This window comes from Melanotaenia boesemani, chromosome 23 (genome assembly GCF_017639745.1).
Source record: "Melanotaenia boesemani isolate fMelBoe1 chromosome 23, fMelBoe1.pri, whole genome shotgun sequence".
Lineage (NCBI taxonomy): Eukaryota > Metazoa > Chordata > Actinopteri > Atheriniformes > Melanotaeniidae > Melanotaenia > Melanotaenia boesemani.
In genome coordinates this window covers 7291285-7311199 of record NC_055704.1, presented here as the reverse complement: position 1 = coordinate 7311199, position 19915 = coordinate 7291285, and the positions used below count along the sequence as shown (strand labels likewise).

The 19915-nt window shown below is 38.6% G+C and overlaps 1 protein-coding gene and 2 long non-coding RNA genes across 3 annotated transcripts in view; 1 reads left to right on the top strand and 2 right to left on the bottom strand.

Annotated features, from left to right (window-relative positions):
- Positions 1-19915, bottom strand: part of LOC121634490 (thyrotropin-releasing hormone-degrading ectoenzyme-like) — a 290942-nt gene that overhangs the window by 180672 nt on the left and 90355 nt on the right. The window lies entirely within an intron of this gene.
- Positions 2663-18868, top strand: LOC121634507. The gene is made up of 5 exons (XR_006009249.1): positions 2663-2673; positions 6867-6870; positions 15737-15741; positions 17199-17207; positions 18799-18868. It is a non-coding gene; the product is annotated as an uncharacterized LOC121634507 (long non-coding RNA).
- The window catches only part of LOC121634510, a 15274-nt gene continuing 14187 nt past the window's right edge, over positions 18829-19915 (bottom strand). The window contains exon 3 of the long non-coding RNA XR_006009252.1: positions 18829-18993. This is a non-coding gene — a long non-coding RNA (uncharacterized LOC121634510). The remainder of the gene's footprint in view (positions 18994-19915) is intronic.

Here is a 19915-nt window from a genome sequence, read left to right as displayed (position 1 = left end):
ACACAAACACAAATGCAGCTACATTTACATGTACAATAACTTATTACATCACGTAACTAACTAACCCTAGCATGCACAGAAACAACACGCACCATAAAAAACTATCAGAATGAGTGTATACATTGTTACCCTTTCATGCTGGTTCGATTGTGATAAGGTTTAAACCACTCCTCTCTATCAAACTGAAATTTATTCTGTTTAGATCAGTCGAGGTGTTTACATATTGCACTTTTATGCTGACTGGACATTTGATAGAATCAAACGTTCTCCACTATATAGTACAGAAAAAATATGCTGGGCGCTAAAAAATTACTTTTTTTGTTTATAGGATTCTAAATATTTTGGTGGACAAGTTGTGATGATCAAATAATTAAATCCCTTCAAAATGAATCCCGAATAACTCCAGACTGAGTTAGTTGACTTTTAGGAGTCCAGCAGCAAGTGATCCAGAAGCGATGACTACATTACAGATCATTTTCTGCAATCTGACCTTTAATTTTGAATGTTATGTGAAATATAGAGGAGCAACATTTCCATATTCATATCTTCATACTGAGATCAGATTCTTTGCTCTCTGCATGCTCTCTGTACATGCAGGGTCTGCTGGGACAACAGTGCATGTGCTTACTCTAAATTAAGTGTAATTTCATCCCCTGATAAGGTTTCTGTTTGAATATAAACACAGATTGCGAGCCTTGTCACAGTTATTTCCTTTAGAAGCAGAACAATGAGTCGGTCCCTTGAGGAGGAGTCCGCTGAGATCTGAACAGCATACATGGGGGAGGACATATGTGTGTTTTTCTGAACAGATACGAAAGCAAAACCACAAAAAAAAGACAGCCGGTGGATTTAGACTGAGCCAACCAGAACAGCATTGTTGTCAGAAGGTAAAAGATCAGTTATTGATGGAAATGTAAGCCGATAACTTTCTGACGGCGTCATCCCTCCATCAGCCTCCTGACATCATTAAGTTCTGATAAACAGATTATTTCCGCTTCTCTTCCTATCTTGTTCTTTCTCTTTCTTAAATCTGAACACGTCTCCAGGAGTAGTTGTCGTCGTCACGGTGCCGACAACATCCTACACGTCCTCATTTGGCCATTGACACGTATCCTAATTTGTCCCTTTGTCCATGGAGGACACAGTTAATGAAGCAAAGGCACACTAACGCATCAAGTAACCAGGACAACCTGAGAGTCTGACTCCTTTCTACGGCTTTGTGGGGGAGAATCTGAAAAAATCTGCTCCTGATACACTGACTGAGACATAAAGTTTAGAGTTAGATTAATGAAGCTCATCATCTCCAGAGTTAATGGGCATCATTAAACTGTCATGTTCACCAAAAGAGTTTGGGATTTAAAGCCTCTGTCTGCAAACTGAACCCTGGAAGGAATAATTCAGCCTAAATCTCGTTACAGACTCGATTTAAAAAATGAGTTTAACCTCAGAGTGGTAGATGGTCTGGAAGGGCATTTACTGTTATAGAACAAATGTTAACCCCCCTTCTTTTCCGGTTCATTGGACACCACACAGCCATCCCACCAATCCCTGCAGAGCTGACAATGGTGAGACTACACGAGACAAAATCCTGCCATTTGACATCATTAATGTCAAAGAAAGTACAAATAAACTCACAGACTGTTAACAATGATGAGAATGAACACAAACCTGTTTGTTCAAAAATTCATTACCGGAATGAATAAAAGAATAAAAAAGAAGGAAATTCAGTTATTATCAGGTTGGTTAAAAGGACAAAGTTTATAAAGGCTATAAAATAACAAAACTAATAGTACAATTTATTCCTAATGAGTTAATAAAATCAGGAAAGATGAGATGTTTTATTCAAACTGCAATGAACACAGACAAAGAGGCCAAAGGTAAAACTGATCCACAGTGGTTTGAGTCTCTGAATTTAAGCCAAACCGTTGACAAAGCCAGGTTGTCTGGAGGAAAAAAAGATTCCCTAAACATGTTTAAGGACGTCCTCAAATGAAAAGCAGGATTCAGTGACAAGCCAGGCACCTTTATCATAACAATGGGCCCATGGAGGCTTGCAAACGAAGGCTCCTGAACCTCCTGAAACCTACCGTCCTCATATGAGGACATCACATATTTGGTTGTCTGCACCATAATAATTAATTCTACGTAACTGGAACCTGTTAAACACTTACACTGCAAAGTGGAGGTGTCAGAAGAGATTTTGTTTTTTAATTTAAAATTATATTGATATAACTGAATATCTACCACTGTATATGATACGTATAATTATAAAAATATGTATAATCATTGATCATAAAATATTTATTGGTTCTTCCAAACTCCAAATAGCTAGAAGAAATTGCTATTGCAGGTCAAACTAAAGGAGGTTAAAAAAATAAAGTGTAGAACCTGAAGATTCGGTTCTGAACTGGGACCACAGAATGGTCGTTCTTCATGAATGGTGATATAAGGAAGGCTGGTTTCCCCTGAATGCCAGACTAGAGCTGACTGTCAGTGTTAGTATAGTAGCATTACACACTATGTTTCAGGTAAGTTTAAAAAAAAATATATACAAAGAGAAAGAAAAGAAAAGACAGATGTCAGACCAAATAATTAACAAGCTTCCGAAAGTGAAGGAATACTGAGACAGTAAACAAAACTTTGATAAAAGTGGAGCTGGTTGCAGTGTTTAATGTCCATCATTCAAGCTGCTGGACAACCATCACATCAGCCACCACTGAAGAAGAAACTGATCAAGTACCACCTCCTATCCCTGGCTCTTCCACAAATGAAGACGGTAAGTACCCGCTGAAAATAAAGTCCAGATCGGCTAAGGTCAATTGAGGACTGGAAACATTCATTTTATGTAAAACCTGAATGTTGCAGCGTTATGTTGCCTGGCAACCAATTTAAATTTCAGTGTGCTAGATGTTTGTAAGCTCATGTTTACATCTCAACTTCTTAGAAAAATCACTTGGTTATCCGCATTAATTATGTATTTTAGTAGACCATAGGTTATAAAGTAGCCTGACAACTTAAAAGTCCTCCCAGTTTGGTTCTGGTTTAACTGGTGTGAATGCAGGACAGTTCTCCAGAAAGCACCAAGGTTTAGAAACTCCAGCATGGAGCCGGTGCCAAAGCAAGAACGGTGAAACACTGAAAGTACTATTTTTTTTAAAATCACATTTACTTAATGAGATAATAAAGATTTTTAACTTGTTACTGAACCACTTTGGATCTGTCTGTTCTGCTGTTGCAAATAGTATGTATGCTCATCGTTTCTAGAGCAAAAGCCCTCCTAAGAAACCTGGTTTATAACCAGATAAATTCTTAATTTAGTCACTTTTCCACATTCATGTGTGTTTGTTTTGTAATTCAGTTTAATGTATTTCTTTTAAGACAGATAAACCATTACAGCAGCCATGTGAATGTTCAGTTTAGCTGCCCGTTTTCCTCTGACCTCTGACATCAACTAGACATTTTGGTCCAGAGAACTGCTGCTCACTGGATATTTTTTCTTCTTCAGACCATTCTCTGTAAACCCTAGAGATGGTTGTCCCAGTGAATACTCAGACCAACAACCATGCCACGTTCAAAGTCACTTAAACACATTTTCTTCTTCATTCTGATGGTCAGTCAGCAAGTCATCTTCATCATGCCAAGATACATCACATGATGTGTGGTACATTATAATATTAAAATTTATTAATAAGACTATTGTATGCAAGGCAACTATAAAAATTGGTTTTGTTGATTTAGATAACTACAATGAATATACTAGTATTGTCTTTTTTTATTATTGTTGTTATTACTACTTCTGCTAATCTATATTGGTACTATTATCATCATCAGAGCACTATCATAACATAGTTTCATTATAATACAACACATGGTATATTATAGTATTCCAAAGTGTTCATTATTATTATTATTATTATCATTATTATTATTATTATTATTAATCTGATTGCAATATGTATAGTGATGGTAATGATGGTATTTGTTATCATTTATTGGGGTATAGAGGAGTGGGATTAAATGAGTGTTGGCTTCTTCCCACTCCTTTAGACAAGGACATATTCCTGATGTTGCTGTCTATTTTGCTTTATTTCCTTTTTTTTTTTTTTTTTGCCTTAATGTTCAAATAGGCTTAGTTATTGCCACGTGATATGTTGATTAGTTTGCAAAGTTTTCAAAAGTTAAAAAAAAAGAAACAAAGGTAATCTGTTCGGATAGCAAAAAATAAAAACACACAGTGAAGCATGGTGGTGGAAGCATCATGCTGTGGGGTGATTTTTTTTTCTGCTGGGCCTGGAAATTTCTCCAAACTGTTGGAATTATTGATAGCATCATTGGAGCAAATTTCTTTCAGAAAGCTGTGACTGGAACCAAGGGATCATTTAGAATAGCAATAACAAAACTTAAGTGGTTGAAATGTCCCAGACCTCAAGCCAACTGAAAATCTCTGGTATGATGGAAAACTTGAAAAGGAAAAGTTCTGCCTTGAGGAATATTCATAATTCCCAGAGGTTTGATGTCTCATACTCACAAAGAGAACCCCCCTGCCCTCCATAAGAAGCCCATAAATCTGGGTCAACCACTCAGTAAGAGGCTGGTGAACTCTACTTTTTATTTAGTGTTTGCATGTGTGTGTGGTTCTGCTGAACATGCTGTGAATCTAAACTGTAAATCTGCTGCTGATTGTGTATAATTCCACAATTTAGACTGCACACAGATGTACAACAACATGGCTTTGGGTTTGTCTACTAAACAGCAATGATAGATTTCTGCTTCCTTTTATTGCTGCTTATTCCTTCGCCTGTTTACCTCCACACTGGCATTTGTTTATCCTGCTGTAGCATCTAAATTCAGGTGTATGTTTCAGCATATGTTGACTAAATTATATCCAGCAGAGTTTAAACATGTCATTTATCATGAGTAAACATAAATCATTTTAGATAATGAAATGCAACTGAGCTTTTCTCATCCCGTGGTGCTAATGAGGCAACGGACTCCACCATTCTGTCACTGCACAGCTGCATTGCAGATGTGCATGATAAGCAGCACTTCTGCAGTCTTTTGGTGACTGTTTAACCATCTGGACTAAGAGCTGAAGGAGCAGAAAAAAATGCTTTTCCAGCAAACAATCTAAAGCTTCAGATGTTCATCAATTTATGATTTATTTCAACATGGAACTATGTGCAGAACTTCCCTGTTTTATGATCACCTGTTGAAGGAAACTTCAGTTTGATTTTGTTGCACATTTACATGTGATTTAAAATGGAAAAGACACAATGCAAAGTCCTGATCCAGGCCTCTTCTCTTCCCAGCAGTCAGACTTTGTTGCAACCTTTTCAATTACTTTTCGATCAATAGTTTTCAGTTTTTCAGAGGAAAAATTCTGCTTTTTCCCACATTTTCAGTCCAATTTTTGTACCTAATTATTTTCAGAAGATTTTTTTTTATTTTATTTCATAAGACACATTACAGACAATTTAACAAAGCACCAATTTTAATTGTGATCTTTAGACTCTTGGTTAACAGCAGCTTCTCACAAGGACATAATTTGTTCCAATTTCTTTTAAACGCCAAAGATTACACAGTTTAAGGTTCTCACTTTTGTCCATTCAGAGACACCATAGTAGCAGCTGCAAGTGGATGTAAATGCCTCATTCTAAGAAAATAAAAAGTTATTCAATTTAAGTGACTAGATACCAACAGATGTTTTTATTTTTTTCATCTTTGATTTTGTTACATGCACCTTTAACGTTTAAAGGACAAGTCAGGCCACATCCACACCCAACAAGCTCCCCAGCCATGTTGGTTATTTGACTCTGATACAACCTGTGGAACCAGCAGCGACAGCAAAGATGTCAGACACCTGCTGTGATAACACACGGTGGAAATATTCCCTCATGATGCCTTTACTAGAAACATAATTTCTGCTTCAATTCATTTTTATTTAACCCAGGAGAAAATCATACTGAGATTAAAATCTCCTTTACAAGTGAGCCCTGGCCAAGAAGACAGCAGCACAGAACACAACAATTAAACCAGTGGTTCCCAACCTGGGGTCCGGGGTCCTCCAAAGAGCACAAGAAATCTCCGAGGCTTTGACTATCCAAAGCAATTGTGATTAAAAATGAAGGTCATGTCCAGACAGACACGAGCTGAAGTGTATCCGATCACATTTTTTATAATCATCTGGGCATTTTGTCTGTTTACTAGCATTTTGGGAAAATTAAGGCTATATGTTGTTTAACTTTGGCTAAATTGAAGGACAGGACTCGGCCACAATACAGTATTTATGTTGAGAATCTTGCATGATTTCAGCACAGGGTGGGGCAGGGGACCCACAGCTTTTTATTATTTGCATGAAGTGGGTCCTTAAGGAAAATAGGGTGGGAACCACTAAATTAAACAACACAAATTAAACATAAAAACACAAAACGAAAAAGAATTAATGAGGGACATGAAGTCATTGTAAATGGAAACACACAGCTGGCTTCTCCAGGTTCAAGTAGCTTTCCCATGAAAACTATCTGAATTTAACTCAGTGGAAGAGACAAAAAATAGGATAGGTATTACCATGGCAACAATTGTTGGGTCAACAAGTCAGTGAGAGGCTGGTGAACCTTACTTTCTATTCAGTGTTTGTACGTGTGTGTAGTTCTGCTCTACATGCTGTACATCTGAGTGTGTTCCAGAAAATAGCAAAGGTGTGTGTGTGTGTGTGTGTGTGTGTGCGTGTGAATGTTGACCTTGGTGCTGATGCCAGAAAGCATTTGAGTCAACAATCTGGCAACCAGCCAGTCAACAAACAAACACACACCCCTGCCTACAGGTATGACTTTGGTAGTCACGGTAACAGATGTGTGGACCTGCAGAGGTGTGATTCAGCTGCCAGTTTTCAGTCACACCAACAGCGCTACCCGATAGCCCCGCCCACCAGTAACATTCAGTATGAAACACCTTTTGTCCAATCAGAAGGGAGTATTTCATGTTATACACTAGAAGTGTACAATATTGTATCGTTAAACTATAAAACTATTAAAAAAAAAACAGTAATGGGCAAAAATGTGCTTAGAAAAATAAATAGACATGAGTTTATGAGTTTATCTGTGAAGGCTGGAGCTGAGCTGGTTACACATGTAGTTTACATGTGTAAAAACATGCCCTGTTCATTTCCTCTCAGCCTGCTGAACATTGAGCTTTTCAGACTCCCTTCACCTCCCTGCTGAACTGCTGCCAACTAAATTTGGTTTAAAACCCCATGAAGCCTCATTACTGCAGAGACAGAAGGATCCACTCAGGCCACTGATCAATACTACAATCAATCAGTTTTTCCTCAGGTGAACATGGTCTGTTATTTACAGCATATATTTTGGAAAATGTTGATCTTTCTCCATCTGAACTAGTTATTGTCTCATCTCTGTCTTTCAAAAAAACAAATCTATATCCTGTCATTTGCCTGTGTTTGATTCTGACAGCAGGATATTGGTGCACAGACAGCGCAGAAGCTTTCACTGTCTACATGCTTGCTTTAGTCCTTTTGAGTCTTATATAACGAGCTCTCTGCGTCTTCAAATGACACTGAAATAGCTGCAGTGGAGTGGCTTCAAACTGTCTTCTGTGTGTCTTTGAAAGCACCAATTAGAGACATTTAATCAGTGCACTGGCTGTAATGACAAGCTGCACTCAGTTACACAGAGAGATTAAATTCATCCTCTCTGGTCTCCAGGAAATTCTGCATGTAGTCAAATAAAACAGCTCAACATTTTCTGGTGGAATTTTCTACCAAAATTAATTCAGAAATGTTTCATGTAAATGTAAAACAACCAGCCAGAGCTTTCGGTCTCTCTCTGCTAATCACTTTGCCCCTGACAAAAGTGATTAGATCATTCATCAGCCAACAGACAGATTGACTATTGTTCTGTTTCAGGTGCAAACTCAGTTTTTTTTCTGGTGTCTAGTCAGTGGTTGTTTCCCTTTCTGAGTGAAAACTTCCTGTCAAAATTTTCCGCTGATTGCACTATATATATATATATATATATATATATATATATATATATATCCACAAGAGCAAAGACCCAATCCTGAGGCCATCAAGTGGGGATGGAGGGCTGCTGACCTCGACTCAGGACGTTGTGAGGTGGTGGAGGGACTACTTCGACACCAACACGTCTTCCGATGAGGAAGCAGAGTCTGGGGACCCTGGTGTTGGCTCTCCCATCTCTGGGACGGAGGTCGCTGAGGTGGTTGAGAAGCTTCTCAGTGGCAGGGCCCCAGGGGTGAATGAGGTCCACACAGACTTCCTTAAGGCTCTGGATTCTGTAGGTCTGTCTTGGCTGACACACCTCTGCAGCATCGCGTGGATATCAGGGACTGGCAGAATGGGGTTGTGGTCCCCCTCTTCAAATAGGGGGACCGGAGGGTGTGCGGGGTATCACACTCCTTAGGCTCTCTTGTAAGGTCTATTCATGAGTGCTGGAGAGGAGGGTCCGCTGAATAGTTGAACCTCGGATTAAGGAGGAGCAGTATGGTTTTCGTCCCAGTCGTGGAACAGTGGACCAGCTAACCAGTCTACATGTGCTTTGTGGACTTGGAGAATCCGTTCGACCGTGTCCCCCGGGGACTCCTGTGGGGAGTACTCCGGGAGAATGGAGTGCCGGACTCCCTTGTATGAGCTGTCCGGTCCCTGTACGTCCGGTGTCAGTGCTTGATCCGCATCGCCGGCAGTAAATCAGAATAGTTTCCAGTGCGGGTTGGACTGCGCCAAGGCTGCCCTTTGTCACCGATTCTGTTCATAACTTTTATGGACAGAATTTCTAGGCGCAGCCAAGGTGTTGAGGAGAGCCGGTTCGGTGGACTCAGGATTGGGTCTCTGCTCTTTGCGGATGATGTGGTTCTGTTGACTTCATTGGGCCGTGATCTTCAGCTCTCACTGGAGCGATTTGCAGCCGAGTGTGAAGCGGCTGGGATGAGAATCAGCACCTCCAAATCTGAGACCATGGTCCTCAGCCGTAAATGGGTGGAGTGCTCTCTCCGGGTCGGCAATGAGGTCCTGCCCCAAGTGGAGGAGTTCACGTATCTTGGGGTCTTGTTCACAAGTGAGGGAAGGATGGAGCGGGAGATCGAAAGGCGGATCTGTGCTGTTCTGTAGTGATGCTGTAATGATTGCTGCTCTGCTGAGCCTCCAGCTCCTCATCAGGCTCATCTGCTCCACCTGGGTGGCCCTGATTACTGCCTCTTCTCACCTCACCTCGGATAAATAAAAGGGCCCAAGACCATTATGACATTTATAAACTACTAAAAGAACCTTAAAATCAATCCTGAAATGCACGGAGAGCCAATGCAGCAATTGTAAGACTGGTGTACTCTGTTCCCGCCCTCTGGTCCTCGTCAGAACTCGTGCCACCGAGTTCTGAAGTAGCTGTAGGTTCAAAATGGACTTTTTGGGAAGACCAGAGAGCAGGGCATTACAGTAATCTAATCTACTAGAAATAAAAGCATGCATCAGCACCTCCTTGCTGGCAAGAGAGAGAAATTGGCGGACTCTGGTGATGTTTTTAAGATGATAAAATCCAGTTTTTGTTATATATCTGATGTGTGGAGTAAAATCCAGCTCAGAGTCGAAAAGAACACCCAGGTTTCTCACACACTAAGAAGAATTAAAATGATATAGTTTTGCTAAAATGATCTCTCTCTTGCCCTCGGGACCGATAATTAAAACTTCTGTTTTGTCCTGATTGAGCTGTTAGAAGTTATCTGCCATCCATGACTTTATATGTAAAATACAGTTTAAAAGGACGTTAACTGGCTCCAGGTCATCAGGAGACACGGCAATGTAAAAAGTATCGGGCCTAAAATTGATTCTTGGGGAACCCCACATTGGATTTTATGGATTCTTGAGGAGCATGTATCCATACTTACATAAAATTGGCGATCTGTGAGATAGGAGTAAAACCATTTAAGAACAGTACCTGATAGGCCCACCAGATTTCTGAGTCTGTCTAGTAAAATCTCGTGATCAGCTGTATTGAAGGCGGCACTAAGATCCAGTAAAACCAGGACATAAAGTTTCTGTGAGTCTAAGTTAGATCTAAGATCATTAACAATTTTCTCGGTAGTGTGGTTTGTCCTAAAACCAGACTGATATTTTTCTAAAATCTTGTGTTTATTCAAAAACTCATGCAGTTGAATAAAAACAGTTTTTTCTGTCATTTTACTTAAAAAAGGTAAGTTGGATACAGGTCGGTAATTATCAAGAATGTTTGGATCTAAATTACTCTTCTTCAGAAGGGGCCTCACCACAACTGCTCACCACCCTGGACCTCTCGTGCCTGATCTACGTCCGACTTTTTCTGCCAAATGTTATCTGGATATTGACCCCTGCTTGCAACGACCACAGAGATTTGCCTGCCCCCTGATAAGTAGTCTGCTCTCTGCCTTTTAGTATTTGACCATTGTCTGCCTTATGACTACGCCTTTTTGGATTTGTGGATCTGCACAATAATATTGGGAGTCTTTCCAGGATTCTAACCTCACAGTCCCTCAGTATTTCTCCGCCACTCCTCATTGGACTACATGTCATTTTTCCCCACCTCCTTTGGGTTCAATAAATGATACTCTGTTCAAACCTTTATTCTGTGTATGTGTGTGGCTGAATTCCCGGGTCTTCAGGGATTACTCATTTCAGATGCAGACTCTGCATCGGTCAGTCGTGGTAACGAAGGAGCTGAGCCAAAAGGCAAAGCTCTCGATTTACTGGTCGATCTATGTTCCTACCTTCACCTGAACAAGATTGCGAACTCAAGCGGCCGAAATGAGATTTTTCTGCAGGATGGCCCCCGGTAAGACCCAGGAAACACTGGATGGACTGGGAACGCCTCTGTATCCCTACGGATGAGCTGGTGAATGTGGCTGGGGAGAGGGAAGTCTGGGTTTCCATGCTTGGGCAGCTGCCCTCGCAACCCAACTCCGGATAAGTGGAAAATGGATAAATGTGTATACATACATATATATATATATATTAGTGCTGGGCAACGATTAAAATTTTTAATCGCGATTATTCGCATGACATGCTGCGATTAATCGTGATTAATCGCATCATTACGCGCAAAATGTCTCTTTCCTTTAAAAAAAGGCCTACAGCTATAAAAAGAAAATGCAGTAAGTTTTGGTTTACAAACACTACATCAGGGGTCTCCAACCTGCAACTCTGGAGCTGCAAGTGTCTCTCTGGACCTTCCACTATGCCTCTAAATACGTGGCTAAAATATTTTTTATAAATCTATCTTTCTTGTCATTAGGTTGGAAACAATGGACTTTTTTGCCCTTTCTTTTACATCATTTTCCACAAATATCTACATTCCTTAGCAGAAAGTCTGTCTATCCTCTTTTTTTTTATAAAGGTTTTATGTTTTTCTTTATTTTAAAACTTTAAAAATGGAAATAAAAATGTGGTTCTTCAAAAATAACAAACATCCTATGGTGGCTCTTCATTAAAAATATATATTAAGTTGCCTTTTTGAAAAGTGTCGTAACATTTGTGTCTCTAAAGTAGTTTTATTTAGCTGGCTGAGGGAAAAATGGCTCTTTGGATTGGAAAGGCTGCAGACCCCTGCACTAAACACATAAACAGGTTTAGCAGCAATTTTCAGATAAAATATTTCTTCATATGTATTTATAAAATCAAATATTTATGACAAAGAAGGATGAAATGTTCAGGATTTACTAACTAAAAGGTAAAAAGTCAGCAGGATGAATTTAAAGCTGTGAAGCTGCTTCCTTCTAAACACAGAAGGAACAATATGTGATGAATATCAGCATCAGGTGAACAAACAGAAAGCAGGATGAGAATCTCAGATGGTGAGGAGAGAGAAATATTCACAATATGTACAATAACTTCCATCCATGCACCTTCAGTGTTTCATTATCCAGGTTTCTGGCCTATAAATTCTCTAACCTTTAATTTTCAGCCTCCGCTACCGGGAGTTAAGGGGTTAACGTCTCGTTTCCGGGTGTAGCGTCAGGTCTGTAGATGTAACTATAAACATGTGTGGTATCCACAGAAAGTCCAGAATCTCAGCTACCAGCTCAGTAAAACCATTTCTATCACCAACAAACACAGTTAAAATAACAAATTATTTAAAGAGCAGCTACACAAAGTCAGAAAAATATGTAAACACAAATTGTGTCTCCCCGTGTCCACCCCACGGCATGAACACGAACAAACGACTCCTCTACTGAAAGCTCACATCTCACAGATTCCACAGCTGGAAGTTTCATCTCCCTATGACCAAGATTCACTGAGACCCGATTTATGCTGCACGTTTGTAAAAGTCAGAAAGCATGTCTTACCTTTGCTGTCTTGCATAAATTAAAACCACATTTATTAAAAAAAATAATAATAATAAAAAAGTTTCCCATCCAAAAATTACGATGTTCTGTCCATCTGCATGTATTTTGACAAAGAGAAACGTCGGTTCTTCTTCTTTCTTAAGTTCCAGACAGAAAACATCACTTTATTTTAATGAACCCGCTCTCTCCCGATCACGTCAGACGCAGCAGGGAAGGGAGACGTGGACGCCATGTTTCTGTCATCAAAGCCAGCGGCCAGCCAAAAAAAAAAAAAAAAAAAAGAAAAAAAAAATTATTAACACAAGATTAAAAAAATTAGCGGCGTTAATTAAGCGTTGCGTTAATTAAGCGTTGCGTTAACGCGCGATTAACGCGTTAACGTACCCAGCACTAAAATATATATATATATATATATATATATATATATATATATATATATATATATATATATGTGTGTGTGTGTGTGTGTGTGTGTGTGTGTGTGTGTGTGTGTGTGTGTATGTATGTATTAATGCAATACCAGAAGTTAGCATTAGTATTGCCTCAACTAACAAGTTAATTAGGGGCAAAAAGAAAATGTCCAGTGACCTGGAATCCACAGTCGCCTCTTGCATGCTCAGGATGGGGGATTGGATTGAAGTGAAGATTCTAGGCTATTATTTATTATGAACTGGCTTGATTAATTGTCTGTAAAGTGCCCTGAAATGACGCTATAAAAATAATACTGAATTGAATCTAACTGGAGGGAGTCGACCAGTTTAACAGCAGCATCAGAACTTATTGCACTACTTCATGTTTTGAACTTTGATTTATTTGTATTTTCTAGTCTTATTGTTTCTCGTGGACTGTTCTGGTTATTCAATATTAAAAAATCAACTTGTGTTTGTGGATCTGTTTTAGAATCAAACCCAAAAAACTGGATACTGTTATTGATCTGCAGCCATATGCTAATTTATACTATTTAGTAAAAGGCCAACTGTAAAGCAGGATCCAGGTTAACCATTAATCCTTTAATGTCTAATGTACTGTATTTGATACGTACAGTTTCTGAGACTCATATATATATATACATATATATATATATATATATATATATATATATATATATATATGTATGCATGTATATATATGAACCGTTTTATACAATCTGATACTTGGTTTGCCCCGGTGGAAACCTTTTGTACTACAACAATTCTGATCTATTACACATTATATTTATTTATTTATTTATTAAACTGATAAATAATACTTTACATGAATTATAAGAATACGAAAATCCTGCATATTTTCTAATATTTTTTAGTGTATAAAAGGTTGTTTTTTAACCTTCCTGCAACATGTTTTGCAAGAGACTTCAGGCAAGAAATAAATAGCCTATGCTTATTGATTCTTTATTAAAAATACACCTACAACAGATAAATTAAACAGAATCACAAACTTTTATTTGTATACATCCTGATTTTTTTTGTATCAGTCTTTTTATTTCTTTATCTATTCCTTATATATTCACTTTTTAAAAATGTATTCATTAATTTCCTGCCACTCCTGTCAGTCAGAATTTAATGAATTCTGACTCCGACTGGATGTTTGCAGCCAATCTGACGCCTCACTGATGGGCTTGTAAGACAGAAAATAGTCCAAACATTTGTTCCTTCCTGTGTTTCTGCATCAGATTAAATGACAAAGAGTCAGATGGTGAAGCAATTATTGAATTTCAGTTTATTGCATTTGTTTCAACAGATGCAGTTTGTTTGTCAAAGACCATTTTAAACAAACCTACCGCTCCTCCAGTGGAGGTTGCTGTTAACAACCCAAACAGCATGATGACTAAATGTTTCTAATTAGCTTTTTTTATAGACAACAAATGTTTGTTGTACGTGTGTAATGGAGCGTTTTCTTCCTGGGAGATAAACTGACAAGAAAAGGGAATAAGTTCATTCCAAGTATTTCAAGGCTACTGTCTAATTCTTATCAATCGTTTCACTCAAAGAAGCTTCGCCCTGCGACACATTTTGGTTCAGGCTAGTCCTCTCTGAAGCTTTGCACCCCTAAGCAAATATTTACACCAGTCAATCAATCACCATCTAATATCCAATCCAAACCAGGAGGTAGAAGTTCAGTCCAAAGCCAGCTGCTCTGCTGGGGTTTGGAGTTTCAGTTTACTGCCGCTCAGTCTCTCCATATCGTCTCTTTTTTCTGATGTGGCCATTTCCAGCCTGAGATAGAGAGCACCTCATGGTTTGCAGACCAGAAAAAAATGTCTGGTAGCACTGGTTTGAACTACAAATTTCAAGGTTACCCACAAGTCTTTAAAGCACTGGAGCCAAGTGTGTATTGACTTGGAGCCCAGCAGATCAAACAGAACTAATACTTCCAGGGTAAATCAAGGCCAGACTGGTGTAACTGCTTCATATGAAAACAGAATGCACATTTTAATGAGTACATGCACATTATTGTACATGTTGCTGTTTTTTATTATTATTATTATTTATTAGAGATAAATTGTTTTGTGTTCCCCTTTTTCAAAAATCAATCAAAAAATCACACTCTTCAGCATCCATCTACCCGGGAGACCTGGAAAGGGTCAAACCTCAGATTCAGGGAAGGTGTGGTTTATTGTTCTGGTTGTAGAACTGTGGACCAGCTCCTGGAGGGTACATGGAAGGTTGCCTGATCAGTGTAATGTTCTTTTGTAGACTATTTTTTAAAACTGCTTCAGCCAAATCATAAAAATGCAGTGAAATCCTGGTGGGACTAAAGAAATTAAAAATAATAAACAACAGTTATAAGGCTAACTGCTAGTTGGTGTTAGATAAAAGAGAAAGGGAAATAAAAACACTGTCAGAGCAACGAAATGTAATCTGTGTTGGGAATGATTCAGCAATAAGGCCTGCAGCTGAGGAGGTATCCCCTACAATGTCAATAAATCCCTTCATATGAAGCAGGGATAAAGAGAATCCTTCAATTTTTAAAAATAATTTCACACCCTTAAAATCAGCATTTAACTCGTGATTTTTTTTATTAATCTATTCATTATTTACTTAATTAACTGAATGATTGTTTAATTTAAAAAAAAAAAAAGCTGTCATGTCCGAGTGTCAGACGAACTTCATCATGTTTGCTTTGTTTGAATTCAATTATTGAAAAGTGAAGCAGCAATTTCATGCACTAAATAAGGTGGAAGTGGGAGATTTTTATATTTTGGAATGAAAAAATTCATTGAATGATTATGAAATTAGTTCATTAAACTAAATCTTTCACCTCAGTTTCAATAAAAAAATGTCTCCAAGTTTTTCAGAATATTGCAAACCTTCTAAAACCTACCGAAGATTAAATAGTAACTAAGGATGGAAGATAAAAGCGGTTCAATTGAGTAATAGTACTCGATGTCAAGGTTCAGTTTTGTTTAATTGAAGTACTTGAACAGAAGTAGTTATTTACATTTCACTGAAACTTGACAGCTTTTTCTCCAAAGCTTCAAATTAAGGTTAGATTTTTCCTCTGGAGGAAATGTCTGGATGGTTTCCTCCAGTTCACAATTTCAAGTTTTCAAGTCTGTGCAGACTAATATTAGCAACACATTTTCCATTTCAACAAAGACTAACATACTTTCACAGCAAGAGTTCCCATGAGATTTATCTTTGAAGTGCCCCCCCCCCCCCCCCCCCAGCCAGTCAGGGAAAAGCAATTAAGCCCCTCCACTAAGCATTCAATGCAGCCCTTCGTTTTGGCTTAACGGTGTTGGCGAGATATTTAACCCTGAGTTTGACGTTGGCTCCTCAGCTGAGAAGGCTCTCTGCTCTCCTTTGTGAAATCAATTCAGCCCAGTATCTCGTCTGGATCAGAGGCGCAGAGTCCCATCTGCGACTGTCGTCCTCCAGCTCTTCGGAAATAATCCCTTTAAACTCTTACTTAGAGGTCTTGGATGGTTTTGGCTCTGCTTAGCTTACTGTTGGAAATAAATTCCTCACCTCTGGCTGTTTCCCAAAGTGCTTTGAAACAGAGTCCATGTCCTGGAGACACCAAGCCTTCATCCATCCTGTCCTCTGAACTACAGAGCAGCCTCCAAATTACCTCTCAGTGGTGAGGTCGTGGAAAGAAATTGTTAAAAGACTTTGGAGCAATGGAACAGTGATAACATCTTCATTCGGTTTCTGTCTGTTTTGTGCTGGAGGTGCAGACAAAAAGCAGAGATTGTGAATTTTCTCAGAGCGATCTGAAACAGCAGGGCAGCAATAAGACCGACCTGATCTGACAGGAAATTAACGGACATATTGAATGACTTTCATATGAGAGATAAATACATTATAATAATATAATATAATAATACATACATGATTGTCAATAATGTTGAGTAGAAACATGATTAACCCTTGAGGTACCTTCGAGAACCAAACCAAAAGTTTTAGGGCTACTTGTATGAAACTTGACCAGATCTTTCTTTTATTATTATGCTTAAAATTTCATGGCCCCCTTTACTGAATTTTGTATAGGAGACAAACATAATGCCAGCAGTCTTTACCTTGAGGCTGATTTGGTCCAACTGACTTCATTATAAACACATATTGTTGATAAGACTATAAGCTTCATATTTCATAATGCATATTTTGTGTTTTTTCCATAAATACCTAAAATTCAAGTTTTTAATTATATTTTTATATATACAGTTAGGACTGAAGTTGTTGAAAAGATCTGATGTGGGAAAAAAAAATGTATACATTTAATTTTTATGACGGGAGCAGGGGCGTCGCCTGGCCTGGGCCTCTAGCCCCGAACATTTCACATCAAGCCCTGAATGTGTTTTCATCCCAGAAGGAATAAGTTTACATTCTCTCAGCTGCCTTATGACATCAAAGAATATGGTAGTTTTTGTAATTTCCTGGCTTTTGTGAATGCAACACAGGCACAATATCACCAATCACAGAGGAATTTTCTGGAAGCGGGAATCCTCCGTGTTGGCTGACAGCCCGGCGTTTTATCCCTAATCTGAACTCTGGTGTTATTCGAGCGGTCATTATTAGTGGTCAAAAATGGACATCAGACGGTTTTTTATTTAGAGACGAGAGACAACTCTTCAGTTGTGGTCGCTGCCAATGGGCAGCAAGACTCTGGGCTAACACACGAAACAGGTAAACAGACAAGTTATTTAAACCCTGTATGTGTTAAAAATAAAATTACGTTAGGCAGATCATTCGTGACAATACTTGATACTTCGAAGGTTAGGCTAGCTGTACTAAACCGTTAGCCCTGCCCTTTTCTGTTCTACACATTTGCATTAAACCCAGTGGTGAAGTCTATGTATTTCACTGGTTTACCCGCTGCTGTGTGTGAGTGTGCGCGCGTGCATGCATTTGTGTTGTAGTAGATGGAAACGACTTTCCCATTAGTGTTGGATGTTTGGTTTCTAGATGCTGCTGTAGTTTAAATATAGATAAATAAAGAACAGCTTTATTATAAATTTATTTACTGATGTTTTTGTTCACCTCCAGGTCACTGGCTGGTCAGTAGTTAAAGAGTTTTAAAGAGTGTTTTACATTTTATGTTGCTCACAATACATTTATATTTGGAATAAAAAAAACAGTCTTTCATGATCTCACCTTTGTGTGGGTGTATACTGTATTAATGAGGTTGGTGGTTCTTGTATGTGTGTGTTGCTCCAGGACAGGGGTGTTCGAGACTGGGAAGGAAAAATCAGAGTATACCACGAGTTTAAACTAAGCTGTACTACTGAAAAAGTAGTAGTGGTAAAGATGGAAAACAGCAAGTGAAAGATGGAAAGAAGGGAAATGATGGAAGAAAGTGATGAAGCCTTTAGGGAAAGAAGGAAGAGACAGATCAGATGATAGAGAGGTAGTAAATACTACAGTGTGGTCTTTATTCTGAAAATTGCAAGTGACTGAAAACAGTTCACGTTCATCATTTTGTTGTAGAAGATGTGCACTAAAGAGCAGGTTGTGGAGATAAACAGCAGATGTCTGGAAAAGTAAAAGTTTAATACTGATTTTAGAGATCTTGTTTACATTGTCACGTTTAAGATTGAAACTAAATACATATCGAAGCATATATTTGCGCGTAGCACAAAGCACGTATTTTGCTTTAAACAAGGTGACACAATGCTAGAAAGCTTAAATAAAAAGCAGTTTTTACGGTGTTGGTTCACTGAGATTTCTTCATGAGGGTGTGGGCACAGCCCCTAATGTTCCCAGGTCCAGGAAACGCCCCTGGATGGTAGACACAATTTTGGTACCTAAAGGTAAAATGTTTCAGGTTTTTTTTAACTCTTTAACACCTAAGCCTCAAACAGGCCGCCTGGATATATTTAGTTGTTTTGGCTGTAAATGTGTCAGAAAATGTGCTATAAAATAATTGCTTTTACACCTTTTTCCAGGATTACCTCTGCTTTCAATATCTGGCAGTTGTTTAACATTACTGCATATTGTCAGTGTGTAATAAAAGTTCAAATAGGGAAAAAAACAAAAACGAAACTAGATTTTCAAGGTTTTTATGAAATGAGAAACTCTGAATGCCATTAGACAAAAGGTTACACATGTCAAATGTGAAAGTTCAACTATTATACATCTGCCCCAGAAAGTTTGGGAGCCTTGGACTTTAAGTTTTTGTTTTATAATCCATTTTCTTCAAGAAAGTCCACTCGTTTTGTCCTCTTTTGTCCTCTTTCTGCTCTTTTCCGCTGTTGCGCTGTGTGACTCAGCAAAGTAAAGTCTCGTCTGTGTTTGACCTGTCGTATCTCGCGATTGCAGCAGCCTACCGTAATAAACCTTATATGAGTGCAAAGGCCATTCTCTCTACTTTCAGGAACTGTTTGAATTATTTTTATAGCACAAATGGTCTAGGAATTACGGTAGTTAGAACAACGCATGTAAACATCTGTCGGCGACATGGTCGGTGTTAAGGGGTTGCTTTAAGGATTAAAGACAAACTACTATAGCAGTGTTACTGCATGGTTTCTATCTGTGGCCAGCGAGGCAGTGAATGATTTCATGAAAATGCAGAATTAAATCAATTTTAAAAATACTTCAAACAACAACATTGTTTAAACACAGACAGCAGGACAGGATGCAAACACTCAACCTTTATGGCCAGAGGTGATTTTAGAGTCTCTAGGCAAATTTTCACAGGGGGCCAATCAAACCAGTGCTCAATTAAATTCAAAACTGTGTACATTCAAGTCAATTCATGTAAAACAATAGCCTAGCAAACGAAAACCAAAGGATTGAATCTAATCTCGTCTTCAAATCAATCCCCATCCTACGCATGTACTGGGAAACAATCACCTACTGGAAGAAAATGCTTACAATATCATTATGATGATGATAGAACTTTTCAAGGCATTAATTTACAGTAAATTCATTATTTATTCACTCCCCATTCATACGTGTTGGTGTTAAACCACATGTGTAGCCACAGCTGTCCTGGGTCAGACTGACGGAAATGTAGCAGCCAATCAGTGCCAAAGGCCCATCCCCGAACATTCATACACATTCACACACCACTGAACGAGAACCGGGCCTTCCCAGTTTAAGTTAGATTTCAGACAATCAGCATTCGTCTG